Raw genomic sequence first — 17,767 nt, 5'->3', positions numbered from 1 at the left:
AAAAAAGAGAAAGAGTGAGGTAGACAATCAGCTCCGCTGTTCCTGAGCTGAGTCTCTCCCTCTGGCTCTACCACACCTGTTATAGCACACCTCTTTGATTACCCACCTCCCTCTCACTCCCTCCTGCTTGATCCTGCCCAAGCTTGATCCGCCCGCTTGATTGGAGTTGCTGTGCTTAAAAAGTTCAGTTTCAGAGAGGTTCGCTGGAGGCGGTGTGCTTTCTCCATGTAGATGGTGTGATGGTATTCGGAGGCAGAGTGCAGATAGAAGCGGCGTGTCATCTGCAATGCATGATGTATGCAGAGGTGGGTTAGAGCGGGGAAGGGGGCCTGCACCGAGCCCTGGGGCACCCTGTGTGTTTATTTCGCTTCACAATGGGTCTTGGCTTGAATCCGGCGTCTACGGTTGGAGTTGCTGTGAATCACTAGTTTTGGGGCCTTTAGGACTACCAAGTTAATTGCCGGCCAACTGTGTTAACGCAGTTACCATAACTCTTCGACCTCCGTTATCTAATATTGGCAAAGATGAGGATAATCAGTGACTTGATTTCCATCCGGAGAAACACACAACGTTCCTTTAATTCAGACCCACCCTGTTTTTTGTTGTTTATTAAAGCCAGTGTTTTGTTTTTGAAATTCAGATTAATACCAGTATCGTTTATGTCTTGTATTGGACACTGTCGCAGGTAACAGTGGCGATGATTTCCTCTGTGTTTGTAGCACAGTGCATGCATCATTTTTTTTCTGTGAGTCATTTTTGAAATCTCTCTTTTGCTGTGAGATACTAATCCAACTGTAACACGAGAGTATTACGAACACTAAGGCAGACTGTGTAAAATGTCCATTCAGATGTTATTAATAAATTTCTATACATAGCAGGGATTGATTTATGAGGAGTGTGTGCGACACACACACACACACACACACACACACACACACACACACACACACACACACACACAGAACATGTTTCAAAGAGAGTCAGAGAGATTCAGTTCATAAACACACACATAACCCCCTCAGGCCTTTTTTCTCTCTCCACATCACACCTGTGCTGCGAGCTCTCCAAAAGACCGCTGTGATTGAAGAACCTGTGAAGAGCTTCTGACAGAACAAACACACCTTTCTGTGACACCACACACACACAACACACACAACACACACACACACACACACACACCACACCCAACACACACACACTCAACACAGAGATGCGACCTCATGCCGGTTGATGTGCTCAAAGACTAAATATCCACCTGTCTGAAGGTTGTAACTTTATTTCTAAAGCAAAAAACCGAGTTCACAGAGCAGCGGAGCCAACAACAAAATAACAAAATTCAATGCCACAGAAACAGGCAGAGCGATGAAGAGAAATTAAAAAATCATATTCTTTGACGTTTAAAAGCTTTGAAATAAAAGAATAGTAGAACAAAAGAGCAGTGGTAACACGAGGACAAAGAGAAAGGCTGAAAGGTCGGTCTGGTTTAGAGGTAGAGATGTAAATTAGATTCTTCGAGTTAACTTCTAAAAGCTCCGTTTTACATTTTCAAAGAGTTCCCTGATTCAGCGAGCCTCGTCACCTCAGGCAGAGTGGATGGGTCCTCGTGGAGAAGGCGAGGTCACGTCGAGTTTTGAGCCTCGACCCTTGGAACAACCAGAAGTGACCTCGCCCGAGGATCTAAAGCCTAAAACACACTGCATGCGGAATGGCTCCGCCACGGCGACGGAGCTGATACATTGCAATGTTAGTCAGTGTGTCAGCTCACACAGTCTCCGTCCTCGCTGCGTCACGGCTCCGGATCGACTGCGGCGTCCGGCAGCCCTCCGCAACTCATACGCAGAGCTTCTATTGTTCATGGACGCTGGAGCATGGTGCATAAATTCAGCACAGAGCAGATTGTGCGGGGAAGGAAATCAGCTACAAAATAAAATACTCCGCGTTCACCGCGGATCGAGTTTCATTACAAGAACACGTCATAATGGGCGGGGCCGACCTGAAGTCAACAGGTCAGAGGTTTCCAGGTGTAATCATTGATGACACCTCACGTCCTTTTTATAAGGACACCAGAAAAAAGATGCGGCGTGGAATGTCATCGCAGGAGTCAAAGAGACTACAGCCGGAAATATCACGCGATTATGCGAGAACGCACAAGATCTCGCGACGCTCTGTGTCCGGCGTAGACGCACCTGAGTGCATCACAAACGGATCATGTGTGAGTTGGCAGATGGCGGAGTATGCAGCCGTTCCACATGCTGTGTGTTTTAGGGGTTAGAAGCTGAGCTGCTGTGTTCTGGACAAGTTGGAGGTGTGAGAGTGATTTTTCGTTGATACAGACGAGGAGTGAACTGTGACGGTCCAGTTTTGAAAACATAAAAAGGTCGTGGAGAAGTTTAATAACGTGTGTGGTTTGGAAAAAACCTGAAGTGCAGTAAAAAACTAAAATGAATCTGCCTCAGCGTGTGTTCACCACATGTGACGGGGCGATCAGGCTGGGCAGATATACTGCAGAGTCGTGATTAGTGGATGAGATACAGGTGTGCAGGTTGCAGCAGGAGGTGGATGATTGGATAGCCACGCCCACACAGAGAGAGACAGAGAAGACAACATGCATGGTACACATCGGACCGTCAGAACACCTGCCTGTTTCAGTAGCAAACATTAAAGGTGTATAAACCAAAACAATTAGCTAAAAGACACTAAAAAGGAAACTAGACCATCATGATTGTGTCTGGATTTCATTACACACACACACACACACACACACACACACACACACACACACCGATCAGCCATAACATTATGACCACTGACAGGTGAGTAACGCTGGTTATCTCGTTGTCATGGCGCCTGTCAGTGGGTGGAATATATTTGGCAGCAAGAGAACATTTTGTCCTCAAAGTTGACGTGTTAGAAGCACGAAAAAAAAAAAAAACGGGCAACACTGAGGACTGGAAGGAAGAAAGAGAAAAGTTGTGACAGGGTCATGGACTGATGCACGTGCACCCTTAAAAATAAAAGGCTCAAGCTGGAGATGGTGACGCCATAGGGGAACTTATGTCAGTCCTGCAAGGAACATTTTACCTCTTGGTTCTTTTAAAGAACCAGTAATCAGAATAACAAAGAACTCTTTGAAAGGAACAATCAGTGGTTCTTCAAAGCATCAAAAGTGCTTAAAGAACCTTATACAGCAAAAAAGGGTTCTTAAGGACAAAAACGTTCTCCGGTGCACTTATCAAGAACCAGTTTTTCTAAGATTGTCTGTGGCCCGTGTGGTCCGATCCAACAGATGAGCTCCTGTAGAAGAGGAAGAAAAGTGTTGCTGTTGGGATTCTCCTGCGCAGAGGCCGAGTTAGGTTAGAAAGTTGTGCTTTCGTACAGTAATCAGTCAAACAGGAAGCACGCCGCTCTGCTGGCGTCAGAAGAGAGGAAGCGTTTCATTGGATGTAAACTTAGTACACGCTCCCGAGTGCAGGGTGAGTCATGACTCAGCTTTTTATGGTTTATCAGGAAATGACAAACCGAAATACCACAAACATGACTCCTCATAACTTTGAGCCTGACTTTATATAGAGCGGTGACTAAATGTATTTTGGTGGGTTCTTTTCGTCGCTCTCGGACTCGCTTGCACGTGTCTCTCAGATCCGGTTTGACCAGTAGATGCAGCTACATCATCGTAACATCATCAAAACTCTCCAAGCTGCTTTTACATTTTCCACAATCGTAACCTGTTTTCTGCAGTACCTCGGAGGTGAGTTTGTTTATCGTCATGCGTATCTTTCTCCAGCACCAGGTAGATTTATGGTGCCACCTGCTATCCCACATGTGTGAGTGTGGATCCCGACTTTTTTAAAATCAGGCTGCTCCCTATTTTTTTAGCTTTCAGACTAACGTCTCCCTGCAGGCCCAGGTGCCTCGACATTAAAGCATCTAAAACCCCTTCCCCGACATTTCTTCAACAATGGATGCTCCATAAATTTCACATCCTGGACAGGAAGCAACAGAGCAGATCTCTCATCAGGTAAATAAAGGTCGGTCTACAGTAGAGCTTAAAGCTTCGTCTGCTTTGATGCATCAAACCAGAGGCTCCTTACTTACAGGTAAAGTGTGTGGTCCACCTAATGGCCCCATTTGTTCTCAGCCTGATGTTATTAACAGTGTTTGCTTCAGCTGCAGATGCAGCCGAGAGCAACCTGACCTAACTGAGCTCATTAGTGCAGCACACGGATTTGCTGTGATGCCTTGTACACTCAGACTCCTGGGATGAATTTATACATGTATGAACTCTAATACTGAGGCCATAATTAAACTGAGACCCTGCTGAAATTAGTACACTACACCAGGAAGTATGTAAAGTACACAGAACACGCTTGGTGACCCAAAAGGTCACATCGAGCTCTGTCGACCTGCAGCAGCCACGTTAAATTCAAATCTCTACAAAGCAGTCTCGGTTCTTGAACGTCCTCATACAGACAGATGTTACCTCCTCCAATGAACGACCTATTGGTTCCCCGTTGGTGGAACGTCCTACCAGTTCCTACAGATCAGGGGCGTCCCTCTCTACCTTCACAGACCTCCTGAAGACCTCCAGCTCTTCAGAGAGGACCTCCTCTACAACACTACCAACAGCTGGACGTGATAAATCTGTCTCCCTCTACAACTGGACCTTGATTCTGTCAGGAACCAGACTAGGACACAGGACTCAGGCGCAGAGATGGTGTCAAAACACAGCAGGCTTTATTGAGTGGCAGCAAGGCCTCTTACAAAAGTGATGAAACAAAACAGGCTGTGAAAGCTACGGCTCTAAGGAGAGCAAAATAAACGGCTATGGAAGGTAACAAAATAATAAATCGCTCCAGTCGGAGGAAGTACAACTTAAACTATCTATGACTACGAAAACACTGGTTCAAACAAAAGACGGGCAGACTAATCTGAGGGCAAGAAATAAAAATCACTCCTAAGGAGGAAAAACAAAAGGCTGAACTGAAAATCCAGCACTAGAAAAACTCTAAACTGAAACTTGAAAGATACAAAGCAAAATCACGCGCTGAGGCGAAAACAGGCTTGAAGAAATACTTGGGTCAAGGGCTGCGGGACGAAACACACTGGCACAGGACAAAGGGAGACGATATGAACACATGGAGGTAATGTGGAACAGGTGGACACAATCGGGAATCAGGGAAGACAATCAGACCGGTGACACATGAGGAAGTGCAAGTGACCTGAAACGAGAGGAGAGTTACCTTTCAGAATAAAACAGGAAATGACAAGACATGGAGACAGAACAAAAACCCAGCTTGACAGATTCTATGTGATTGTTTCCCTTTTTTATAAGTCGCTTTGGATAGAAGCGTCAGCCACCGGACCAAATGTAAATGTAGTGTATTTGTGGAGGTTTCAGACTCAAAGAATCCAGCACAGAAAAGCATGAGCTAGCTGCAGCTGGTTGCCATTTCAGCAGACAAATGGAGTCCACTGGACTGGACAGCACTAATTCAGGGCAGCAAATTTGCAGCCATTATTACAGCTTATAGCTAAAAAGGGAAAGCTGGAGAGGCGAGCAGCGTTTAGCGGATGGTCAGTTGGTCTGGAGTACAGAGGATGAAGGGAGCACAGCAGACACTATAGAGCCAGAGTCAATGTGCAAACTTGGTGAAACAGACAAATCATCTCATGCACTCGACATATCCTGTTCAGTTATTTGCATCATTACCACACGTGAAGCAAACAGAACGAGGTGTTGCTGTTGCCAAGGCGTCCGCAACGTGATGAAGGAAGGCACACGCTAAGAGAAGTCGCCGAGGGAGAGGTCAGCATCACGCTGCAGATGTGTGGGAACATGTGCGACAACACGTGACGCCTCTATATGTGCAAGTGCCAATCACATTGGCCAGCGATGGGTCAAAGAAGCTAAAAAGGGATTCTGGTGCCTCTCGCCGTCTGTTCGATGCCCTCGCCAAATCGGTGGAGCAAGAAACCAGAAGAAGGAATTCTGCACAAATGTTTTGACCCGTTTGACAATGCAGGGAGGGCAGAAACAAGACGAAGGCCAACAGTGAGACGATAAAGCAACAGCAGACACAGAGGGATGTTATATTCTGTTTGAGGTTACAAACACAATGGGATGACACTTCAATTTCAGAGTGTACAAAGGCACCGGGGGAACCGAACAGTGCTTCCACGGTGAGACAGCTATGGATAAAACCAACGAGACAGCACGCTGACACAGTGTTTATGCTGATCCTGACAACATCATCAGTCGTTTGGACTCACAGATCGCACACAGGTCGCTGAGGAATCTGTGGGCCCCATTTAAAAAAAAATTAAGGCGCATTAGCGGAGACAGAGTGCATCTTGGATGTAATTCAAAATCATCAACAGGCGCTCGGAACGATCCAACAGCGAGGCGCCTTCGGGCTGCGTACGATGCCAATTTGTCCACCTAATTTATCCCTCTTGAGCTCTCGAAGGCAATTTGCTGAAAGCTGCTGCAGAGCACTTTCAGTGTGTGTGTGTGTGTGTGTGTGTGTGTGTGATCTAGTGACGGCTGCTGTTGTGGGCGCTCAGAGCGAGATGAGCTTCCTGAAAACATCTAAATACCAAAAAAAGGGTCGAGCAGCTTTGCCACAGGCTGCACTGTGTCTGCTCAGCTGTCCCTCAGTAACCTGTTGATGACTTCACAGACGTGTTTTTGTGCTCTGACAGGATTTCACTTCGAGGTCGAGGCGTCGTACCGGGAGGTTACCGCACCAAAGTAAGAAGAACAGCGGCAGCCTCGGAGGGGCCGACTCTGATCAACATGCCTGGTGATTTTGCCTCCGCCGTGCTCGGTGATGATGGTTGAACTTTTTTCATCTTGCTGCTGCAGCTCACTACGTGACCATGGCAACCACAGAAAACACAGAGGAGCTATCTCTGAATTACAAACCTCGTCACTGTGGGGCAAGAAATGAAGCAATAAACATTTCGCCTTAGAATAACTGATATATCTATCAATGGGTAATACATAAGTACTGTATAGAACAGAGCAAATAATGAATATATGAAATAATATATTTCCACATATGTTAATGAGAGAAGTGCATAGCTGAGAGGAACATACAGACGTCTTTAATTCATCGTGTCTACACGTCAGCAGCAGTGAACAAACAAATAAATGAAAAGAGGAACAACACTAACTTTGATTATCCTGTTTGGGCCCATAAAGAGCTTTATGATATACTTATAATAAAAAGATTCAAGCTCACGCCCATTAAAAATTCAACAGTAAAATCAAGCTGAGAGCATCCTTCGTAAATTTCTGTTGTAAAAATGGCAGAAATGACCTGAACACACACTCTGCATGTTTTATTAAAACACACGATGATACGTGGAACAGCTGCAGGCCGGTGAAATATTAAAGGCATCAACAAACATAAGGGGCAGAGGGCACTGAGTGATTTGATGAATATGAATATGATGCCAGTCATGTGCTATAAATTAAAGCAACACTGCGTAGTTTCAGAGTGTAATATGTAATATGTTCAGCTGTACTCGAGTATTTGTTCTGATTACATTACTTATGATCAAAAACTAACGAGTCGACAACTTGTCAACTAACCTATCCTCCTTCAACATCCTCTTCGGTCTTTTTTCCTCCATTGCCATTACGTCTATAGAGGCTGCTGAGCCCGGTTACATTGGCTCCGGTTCTGGCATGACACTGGCCATTGGCTCCGGTTCTGGCATGACACTGGCTCCGCTCCCTGTTAGCATTTCTCAGGCCTCAAAACGTCAAACAACAAACTGAGCTCGTTACTTATTTTTGTAATTACTATTTATGTTATGGTCACTTTCTTTGCAAAATTATTTACACTATGGTCACTTTTAGACTACAATACTCTTTATATATCATGCCACTTTTTGTGCCACTCAGTACTTATCTGTTTTTGAAGGTTTATTGTTTTTTTTGTGTAGTTATAGATACTTCTGTCTGTTTAATTTCTGTCTGTTTATTGTGTTTTTGTTTTGGCCTCTTCTACTTTTGTTTTTCTATCTTGCTGCTGTTACAAGTGAATTTCCCTGTGGTGGGATAAATAAAATAAAGTATCTATCTATCTATCTATCTATCTATCTATCTATCTATCTTTCTTTAACTGGCAGCAGACTCTGTGAATCATTGAGAGTTAGAGACGAAGCACAACACAGAACAGCCAGCAAATATTACTTACTGGTCCAACAGCAAGAAGCCCAGCTCAGCGTCTGTCTTTCAAAAAAAGCTCTCGTCAGTGGGAGCTCTGGTTCTGGCACGACACCAGCTCACTCCAAAACGCCTGTGATACAAACTACAAACTCCCAGAGGTCTTTGAACTCACGGTCCAGGAGAGAGCTGAGGCGGAGCAGCCGGAAAACATTTTCTCCATAAAATATGATCCATATCATCCCGGCAGAGATCTATGACAAGGAGCACTGAAGCTGTTTTTTTTTTTACTTTAATTCATCAGCCATATTTACTCTGTGTAATGCAATAAAATAATAAGATGCCAGCAGGAAATGGCAAAGTAATGACATGCCAGAAGCAGGAGACAGTTAAAATGATGGAGGATCGTGTGTTGTTTGGGGAACAGCAGGCAAGTTCAACCTGCCCGAGGAGCCGCTGATCCACTTCAGCACTGCAATCATCCGGCCTGCTCCCTGTGCATCCGTCACTGTCTCGTTTGGATCTGCCGACAAACAGCAGCAGACGACAGCGGACGACAGAAACCAACGCTGGTGCCAACCGGCCTTCCATTCAGGATGTATACACGTCCAGAGTCAGGAAACATCACCGCTGACCCGTCACATGCCGGACACGACCTGATCCCTCAGCCACGAACCCACAAATGACATTATATATCTACAGTCTAACACACAGTTTTAACATGTACTGTCAAATATATATCCTGCATGCCAGATTTGTCAAATACATCAGCTTGATCAGGTTCAAACTATAGAGGGTAGAGGTACCCGTCTATCCTTTGTTTCTGGATGTTGTCTGGACATCAGCAGTAACAAATTTGCAATGTCCAGTTACACCAAAACCAAACTAAACCAAACCAAACCAAACCAAACCCCACCGGGACCCAGCAGACTTTGTTTGTTTGTATTTTACTTGATTTATGTGCTTTGAAATACAGAAATATGCTACGTAGTTAATTTGTTTCCCTTTTGAGAGGAGGCAGAAGCCTCAACTATGACATCAACGTCGACTTTTTTAGCTTCATACGTGACATGAGCAGCCAAAATTCTGCACCTCATCCATCCAAACGTCACCTTACTATGATTACATACATAAGAACAGGGTGCCTCATTCATGTATCCATGGGTTTTATCTTTTATTCATAGCACATAGTATAAATTGTCAATCAATTCGGTTTGACAGCTCTGGTCTTCAGTCCAACTCATTATCACTAATTTTTGTCCTTTGTTTTGGAATTTAGTCCGTCTTCTTTAGACCCTCGTGTTGTCCTTGGGGTTATTTTGACCCCAAGGACAACACGAGGGTTATATCAATATAGATTCCTTTGAACTACAGTAGCATTCAATCGCTGATAAACTCTCGATGAAGGGTTGTATCGACCCGGTAAGGGACTTTCACGAAGGCTCGTCTCGTGAATCTTCCTCAGAAATCCACAGCGATGATCTACTGTCGTGCACGTCTTTCTTTCCTCTTCTGCTTTCTGTCAGTGTCGATTCTGCGTTCGTCGTGCAGCTTGTGTTGCTCTGACTTTCTTAGAGACAGATTTCAGTCTTAACAGACCTCTGCGGTTAAATAGATGCATGAATAAATTAGCTCTCTGATCTTCTTGCTCTCTTGTGTGAACTGATCTTTGCACACTCAAACATTTTAAACCTAAACTCCAGATTTATCTCAGATTATAACGTATCAGCGTGCTGCGGTTTGATCCAAAGAGACGCCCTCATCATAAATGCTGTCAGTTACATTCAGGCTTGTTGTTAAATCTGCTTATGCAGACATGTAGGTGTTCAGCTATCGCTTAATTTGAATACACTCCCACACACTGTTGCTTTGTGCTGTTTATCTCCCTGTTTCTATTTCAACAGATCACTAAGGATACCACATCCAACCAGCGAGGGACCTATTTAATTCATTCAGTCAGTCATTTACAGGAGGAAGCAAATCTGCTTCTTCTCCTTCTTGACTTAAGTCAACGCTATCAACCTTTAATTGCTTGAGAGACTCTTTTACTCCTTAAACCTTTGAATACCAATTCTAATTACTGGTTTTCAATCGATCTGTGTTTTTCTCTGCAAGTGTTCCCCCAGGCTACATACATGTAAGTCCAAAAGCACCAGTAAATCCAGAAGTTAACTGGTCTTTTTGTCTGCCACAGTGGATATATGAGTTCCATTAAGGAGCTCGTTACCAGAGGAAAGGGGAATGTTTGCCCTGTTTGCCCTCTCTCACCTCGGGGACACTCAAGGTTTGGTCGAATAGTCAAAAAAAAAAAAAAGACCTCCTCATCACTTTTCCTTGACCTTAATGGAAAACAAAGGGATCAAGGGATGATACTGACGTCCATCCATCCATCCATTTTCTTCCTCTTATCAGGGATCAGGTCGTGGTGGCAGCAGGTTTAGCTCCAGACGTCCTCCTGGAGGATCCCGAGGTGTTCCCAGACTAGATGGGCTATGCAGTCTCCTCCAGCGGATTCTGGATCTGCCCCGGGGTCTCCTCCGAGTTGAGCGGAAGACCTCCGAAAGAAGACGCCCAGAAGGCATCTTAACCGGATGTTGAACCTCCTTTCGATGTGAAGAACCTCCTCCTCTGAGGCTGAGCCCGGCCATCAAGAACTTTGCTTTCCAATGTGATCTGTGGTAAAACTACAAAGTTCAGAAGATGGACTACAGAACGCACATCTGAGATATATAAACATGGACACAACGGTGAAAATACGACTTAATTATCACGGTCAGAACTGAATTAATGGAGGAATATTCTGGTTATTTTTGACGTACACACAATCATTGATTTGTTTTTGCTTGTAAATATTTAAAACGTTCTCTATAGTTTAAGTCTGAAGGTTTCTCCATGTGTGAACGCAGCTCCGCGGTCATCATCTGCAGGAGATGAAGAGTTCGTTCATTTCATAGAGAGACGAGTGTCTGTGAGTCTGTTCACAGGCTGATAAACCTGCAGAGGAACATCAGATCAACACGTCTGTCCAGATTCACACGCTCGGCATCGTCTCCTTTCTGAACTGAAGCTCATCTCCTAACATTCAGCTGCTACGTTAATACTTCTGGTTAGTTAGGAAACAGAAAGGCGGTCAGGCGTCGCTGCACTGGGATACCGATAAGAAGCATTTAGTTGACGGAGTAGCCCATGAGATCACTTAGCCTGCAACCACATCACCACCAACAGGACTTCAACGAACTCCAACTGTGATGCACGCAAACATCTACACACACATGATGTAATGGCTCAGGCATGCTAATGGCACCACTGTGGAGATCCATTCTCTCCTTCCTGTCGCTGAGCAGTGAATTACCGTCTTGTTTGTGATCTCGCGAAGCATGAACACGCATCAGAGATAAACGCAGGAACATAAAAACGCATCGCTGCAAGAAGACAAACACAACGCACGTTCAGAAGACAACGCGAGCAGCGTGATCATTTATTCATTTCCAGTCATTTTTCATGGATGTTTTAGCACCTGACAGATCAGCCGTGTGTGTGTGTGTGTGTGTGTGTGTGTGTGTGTGTGTGTGTATTTTTAGAGTGTGCCATAAAAAGCGTCAGGAATAGATTGACTTGAGATGAGATCATGAATATTTCACGTCTGCTGGTAAATCAGAGCGCTCTGAGCTCCCAGTCACTTTCAGCTGTCCACCAGAGGCGGCAAACTTAACTAGATAAAGCCGAACCCGCGGGGACCAGCTGATTGACGACAGAGAGCATGCTGGGAATGAACCCTTGAATAAAACAGAGACTTCAAGGAAACCACTGCAACGGTTCAGGGGGGGGGGGCGGCGGCTGCATATTTACACGTATGTGCTGCATTGAGTCCTCGGGGGGAATCGTGGTTCAGATTTACATGTCATTTAATCTGCATCCTGAAACCTTGTTTGTAATTGCTTGAAAGCTGTGCTGGATTACAGATGCTCCACGGCTGTAACAGCGAATGTTCCACCTCTATACGAGGCTGCTGAAGCAGAAAAACATCCCCGAGCTGTAACTAACAACAAATCGCTCACTTGTAGTATGAAAACGGATCATCAAGAACTGGACCATCATGAAGTCTTTACCCCTGATACTGCCACACATCCCCGATAACTGCTTGCAATGTTGGATCCATCCTTAATGTCTCCATGAAATCATAAATGTTTTTATCATGAAAAACTGGTTGTTAAATAAATTAATTCCAATTAATATATACTGCACCTTGAATGAACTCTTGGAATATACTATCCACACCAAATTCTTTATAATCAACGGTTCTTTAAAGAACCGACAGGTAAAAGGTTCCCCTGAAGAACCACTTTAGGTTCGAACTCTTTAATTTAAAGGGTGTGCACTCGAAGAAAAACTGGTTGTGTGTTCTGGAGCACTTTGAGTTCACTGGAGAACATTTTTTTATCCTTAAGAACATTTTTTGTGCTGTTTAAAGTTCTTTAGGAGGTTCTTTAAGCCACAGTTGTTGCACTTTTGGTCTTTGAAGAACCTTTTTATGTTTAATAATCTTTGTTCTTTGTTACACTGATTACTGGTTCTTTAAAATCGGCCTCGCAGGAACAGGTTCTTTGACGAACTGATCGGTAAATGGTTCCTTGCAAAAGTTCCCCTATGGCATCGCTATGACCAACTTGAACTTTGTTTTTAAGGGTGTATGTTTACATCTAAATGCTGCATGTCATTATACACCAAACATGACATTTACAACTCCACCAGGACGGCGTGCTTCCTGTTTGATAGACAGTCTGAGCCGGGCCTCGCTGATTACTGTATGAAAGCACAACTTTAGAACTTTATTCAAACTGGATCAGATTTTATTCACAATATATTTGCTGCTTTTCCCTCCGGCAGCCTATCATAGCATATTGGATGCATCTTTTTTTGTTTCCGGGCCACTCAGTACTTTGTGTTTTTGAAGGTATTGTGGTTTTTTGTGGTTATGGTGTAGTTATAGATACTTCTGTCTGTTTATTGTGTTTTTGTTTTGGCCTCTTCACTTTTGTTTTTCTATCTGCTGCTGTTACAGTGAAGTTCCTGTGGTGATAAATAAAGAAAGTATCTATCTTCTATCTTCATCTCTTTCTATCTATCTTCTCTCTTTCTATCTCTATCTATCTATTCTTCTATCTATCTATCTATCTATCTATCTATCTATCTTCTATCTTCTCTATCTACTAATAAGGCAGCAGACTCTGTCATCTGGGTTGAGAGGACAGCACAAGCCACAGCACAAGCGCAAATAACTACTGCAAAAAAGAAGCCCAGCTCAGGTCTGTCTTTCAAAAAAGCTCTTCAGTGGGGCTCTGGTTCTGGCACGACACCACTCACTCCAAAAGCCTGTGTAAATACAAACTCAAACTCCCAGAGTCTTGAACTCACGGTCCAAGAGAAGCTGAGGCTGGAGACAGCCAGAAACATTTCTCCATAAATATGATCCATATCATCCCGGCAGAGATCTATGACAAGGCACTGAGCTGTTTTTTTTTTTTACTTTAATTCATCAGCATATTTACTCTTGTAATGCAATAAAATAATAAGATGCCAGCAGGAAATGGCAAAGTAATGACATGCCAGAAGCAGGAGACAGTTAAAATGGAGAGGATCGGTGTGGTTTTGGGGAACAGCAGGCACGTTCAACTGCCCGAGGAGCCGTGATCCACTTCAGCACTGCAATCATCCGGCCTGCTCCGTGCCCGTCACTGTCTCGTTTGATCGCCGACAAACAGGACAGCAGCACGACAGGACGAAGAAACCAACACTGGTGCCAACCGGCCTTCCATTCAGGATTATACACGTCCAGAGTCAGGAAACCGACACCTGACGGACCCTCAGCCACGAAACCACAAATCTAATACATCTACAGTCTAACACAGTTTTTAACATGTACTGCCAAATAATATCCTGCATGCCAGATTTGTCAAATACATCAGCTTGATCAGGTTCAAACATAGAGGGTAGAGTACCCGTCTTCCTTTGTTTCTGGATGTTGTCTGGACATCAGCATAAAAATTGCAATGTCCAGTTACACAAAACCAACAAACCAACAACGGACCCCACGACCCACAGACTTTGTTAACTTGCTCAGATTTGATTGATTTCCTTGATTTATGTCTTTGAAATACAGAAATATTTACTAGTTAATTTGTTTCCCTTTGGAGGAGGCAGAAGCCTCAACTATGACACAACGTCGACTTTTTAGCTTCATACGTGACATGAGCAGCCAAAATTCTGCACCCATCCATCAAACGTCACCTTACTAGATAATACATACATAAGAACAGGTGCCTCTTCATGTATCCTGGTTTTATCTTTTATTCAACACATGTAAAATTGTCAATTTGTTTTGCACTCTGTCTTCAGTCCACTCATTATCACAAATTTTTGTCCTTGTTTTGGAATTTAGGTCGTTCTTGCTCTGTTTCTGTTATTACCAGGAGTTACAATGATTCCTTGAACTACAGTAGCATTCATCGCTGATAAACTCCGGGTTTGTTCGACCCGTAAGGACTTTCACGAAGGCTCGTCTCGTGCACTTCCTCAGAAATCCTCAGCGAGGATCTACTGTCGTGCACGTCTTTCTTTCCTCTTCGCTTTTGTCTCAGTGTCGATTCTGCTCGTCGTGCAGCTGTGTTGCCTGACTTTTCTAGAGACAGATTTCAGTCTTAAACAGACCTGCTGCGTTTAAACGATACATGAATAAATTAGCTCTCTGATCTTCTGCTCTCTTGTGTGAACTGATCTTTGCACACTCAAACATTTTAAACTTAAACTCCAGATTTATCTCAGATTGTACGTATCAGCGGCTGCGGTTTGATCAAAAGACGCCCTCATCATAAATGCTGTCAGTTACACAGGCTTGTTGTTAAATCTGCTTATGCAGACAGTAGGTGTCAGCTATCGCTTTTTGAATACACTCCCACACACTGTTGCTTTGTGCTGTTTATCTCCCTGTTTCTATTTCAACAGATCACTAAGGATACCACATCCAACCAGCGAGGGACCTATTAATCATTCATCAGTCATAGACAGGAAGAAGCAAATTTGCTTCTCTCCTTCTTGACTTAAGTCAACGCTATCAAACCTTTAATTGCTTGAGAGACTCTTTTACTCCTTAAACCTTTGAATACCAATTCTAATTACGGTTTTCAATCGATCTGTGTTTTCTCTGCAAGTGTTCCCCCAGGCTACTACATGTAAGTCCAAAAGCACCAGTAAATCCAGATTTAACTGGCCTTTTTGTCTGCCAAGTGGATATATGTGTTCCATTAAGGAGCTCGTTACCAGAGGAAAGGGGAAGTTTGCCTGTTTGCCCCTCTCACCTCGGGGACACCAAGGTTGGTCGAATAGTCAAAAAAAAAAAAGACTCATCACTTTCCTTGACCTTAATGGAAAACAAAGGGATCAAGGGATGATACTGACGTCCATCCATCTCATCCATCCATCATCATTTCTCTCCTCTTCCTCTATCAGGATCAGGTCGTGGTGGCAGCAGGTTTAGCTCCAGACGTCCTCCTGGAGGATCCCGGAGGTTGTCCCCAGACTAGATGGGCTATGCAGTCTCCTCCAAGGGATTCTGGACTGCCCGGGTCTCCTCCGAGAGGAACCGAAGAGCCCCAGAAGGCATCTTAACGGAGTTGAACCAGCTCAGCTGGCTCCTTCGATGTGAAGAACCTCCTCCTGAGGCTGAGCCCGGCATCAAGAACTTGCTTTCCAATGTGATCTGTGTAAAACTACAAAGTTCAGAAGATGGACTACAGAACGCACATCTGAGATATATAACACGGACACAACGGTGAAAATACGACTTAATATCACGATCAGAACTGAATTAATGGAGGAATATTCGGTTATTTTTGACGTACACACAATCATTGATTTGTTTTTGCTTGTAAACGTTCCTATAGTTTAAGTCTGAAGGTTTCTCCTGTGTGGAATGCAGCTCCCGGCATCATCTCGGCAGAGATGAAGAGTCGTTCATTCATATGAGACGAGTCTGTATCTGTTCACAGGCTGATAAACGCAGGGAACATCAGATCAACACGTCTGTCCAGATTCACACGCTCGGCATCTCTCCTTTCTTTAGTAAAGGACGGTCGAATGTATCCTCTGCTAAAGAAGAAAGGAAGTACTGAAGCTCCTCTCCTAACATTCAGCTGCTACGTTAATACTTCTGGGTCATTTCACACAGTTAGGAAACAGAAAGGCGGTCAGGCGTCGCTGCACTGGGATACCGATAAAAGCATTTAGTTACGGATTAGCCCATGAGATCACTTAGCCTGCAACCACATCACCACCAACAGGACTTCAACGAACTCCAACTGTGATGCACGCAAACATCTACACACACATGATGTAATGGCTCAGGCATGCTAAGGACCACTGTGGATCCATTCTCTTCCTGTCGCTGGCAGTGAATTACCGTCTTGTTTGTGATCTCGCAAGCATGAACACGCATCAGAGATAAAGCAGGAACATAAAAACGCTGCAAGAAGACAAACAAACGGAAGAGCGGACGTTCAGAAGACAACCGAGCAGCGTGATCATTTATTCATTTCCAGTCATTTTTCATGGATGTTTTAGCACCTGACAGATCAGCCGTGTGTGTGTGTGTGTGTGTGTGTGTGTGTGTGTGTGTGTGTGTGTGTATTTTTAGAGTGTGCCATAAAAGCGTCAGGAATAGATTGACTTGAGATGAGATCATGAATATCACGTCTGCTGGTAAATCAGAGCGCTCTGAGCTCCCAGTCACTCAGCTGCCACCAGAGGCGGCAAACTTAACTAGATAAAGCCGAACCCGCGGGGACCAGCTGATTGACGACAGAAGCATGCTGGGAATGAACCCTTGAATAAACAGAGACGCTCAAGGAAACCACTGCAACGGTTCAGGGGGGGGGCGGCGGCTATATTACACGTATGTGCTGCATTGAGTCTCGGGGGAATCGTGGTTCAGATTTACATGTCATTTAATCTGCATCCTGAAACCTTGTGTAATTGCTTGAAAGCTGTGCTGGTTACAGATGCTCCACGGCTGTAACAGCGATGTTCCACCCTCATACGAGGCTGCTGAAGCAGAAAAACATCCCCGAGCTGTAACTAACAACAAATCGCTCACTTGTAGTATGAAAACGGATCATCAAGAACTGGACCATCATGAAGTCTTTACCCCTGAACTGCCACACATCCCCGATAACTGCTTGCAATGTTGGATCCACCTAATGCTCCATGAAATCAAAAATGTTTTTATCATGAAAAACTGGTTGAATAAATATTCCAATAATACTGCACCTTGAATAACTCTTGGAATATACTATCACACCAAATTCTTTGAATCAACGGTTCTTTAAAAGAACCGACAGGTAAAGGTTCCCTGAAGAACCACTTTAGGTTAGAACCTTAATTTAAAGGGGTGTGCACTCGAAGAAACTGGTTGTGTGTTCTGGAGCACTTTGAGTTCACTGGAGAACATTTTTATCCTTAAGAACTTTTTTGTGCCTGTTAAGGTTCTTTGGGAGGTTCTTTAACCACAATGTGCACGTTTGGTGCTTTGAAGAACCT

At 44.1% G+C, this 17,767-nt stretch overlaps 1 protein-coding gene across 1 annotated transcript in view; it reads right to left on the bottom strand.

The window, feature by feature from the left end:
* Positions 1–17,767, bottom strand: part of herc56.1 (HECT and RLD domain containing E3 ubiquitin protein ligase 56.1) — an 820,440-nt gene that overhangs the window by 348,136 nt on the left and 454,537 nt on the right. The window lies entirely within an intron of this gene.

The sequence above is a fragment of the Larimichthys crocea genome, chromosome XX (assembly GCF_000972845.2).
Source record: "Larimichthys crocea isolate SSNF chromosome XX, L_crocea_2.0, whole genome shotgun sequence".
Lineage (NCBI taxonomy): Eukaryota > Metazoa > Chordata > Actinopteri > Sciaenidae > Larimichthys > Larimichthys crocea.
The sequence above is the reverse complement of the archived record's forward strand: the minus strand, read 5'-3'. Positions and strand labels throughout refer to the sequence as shown.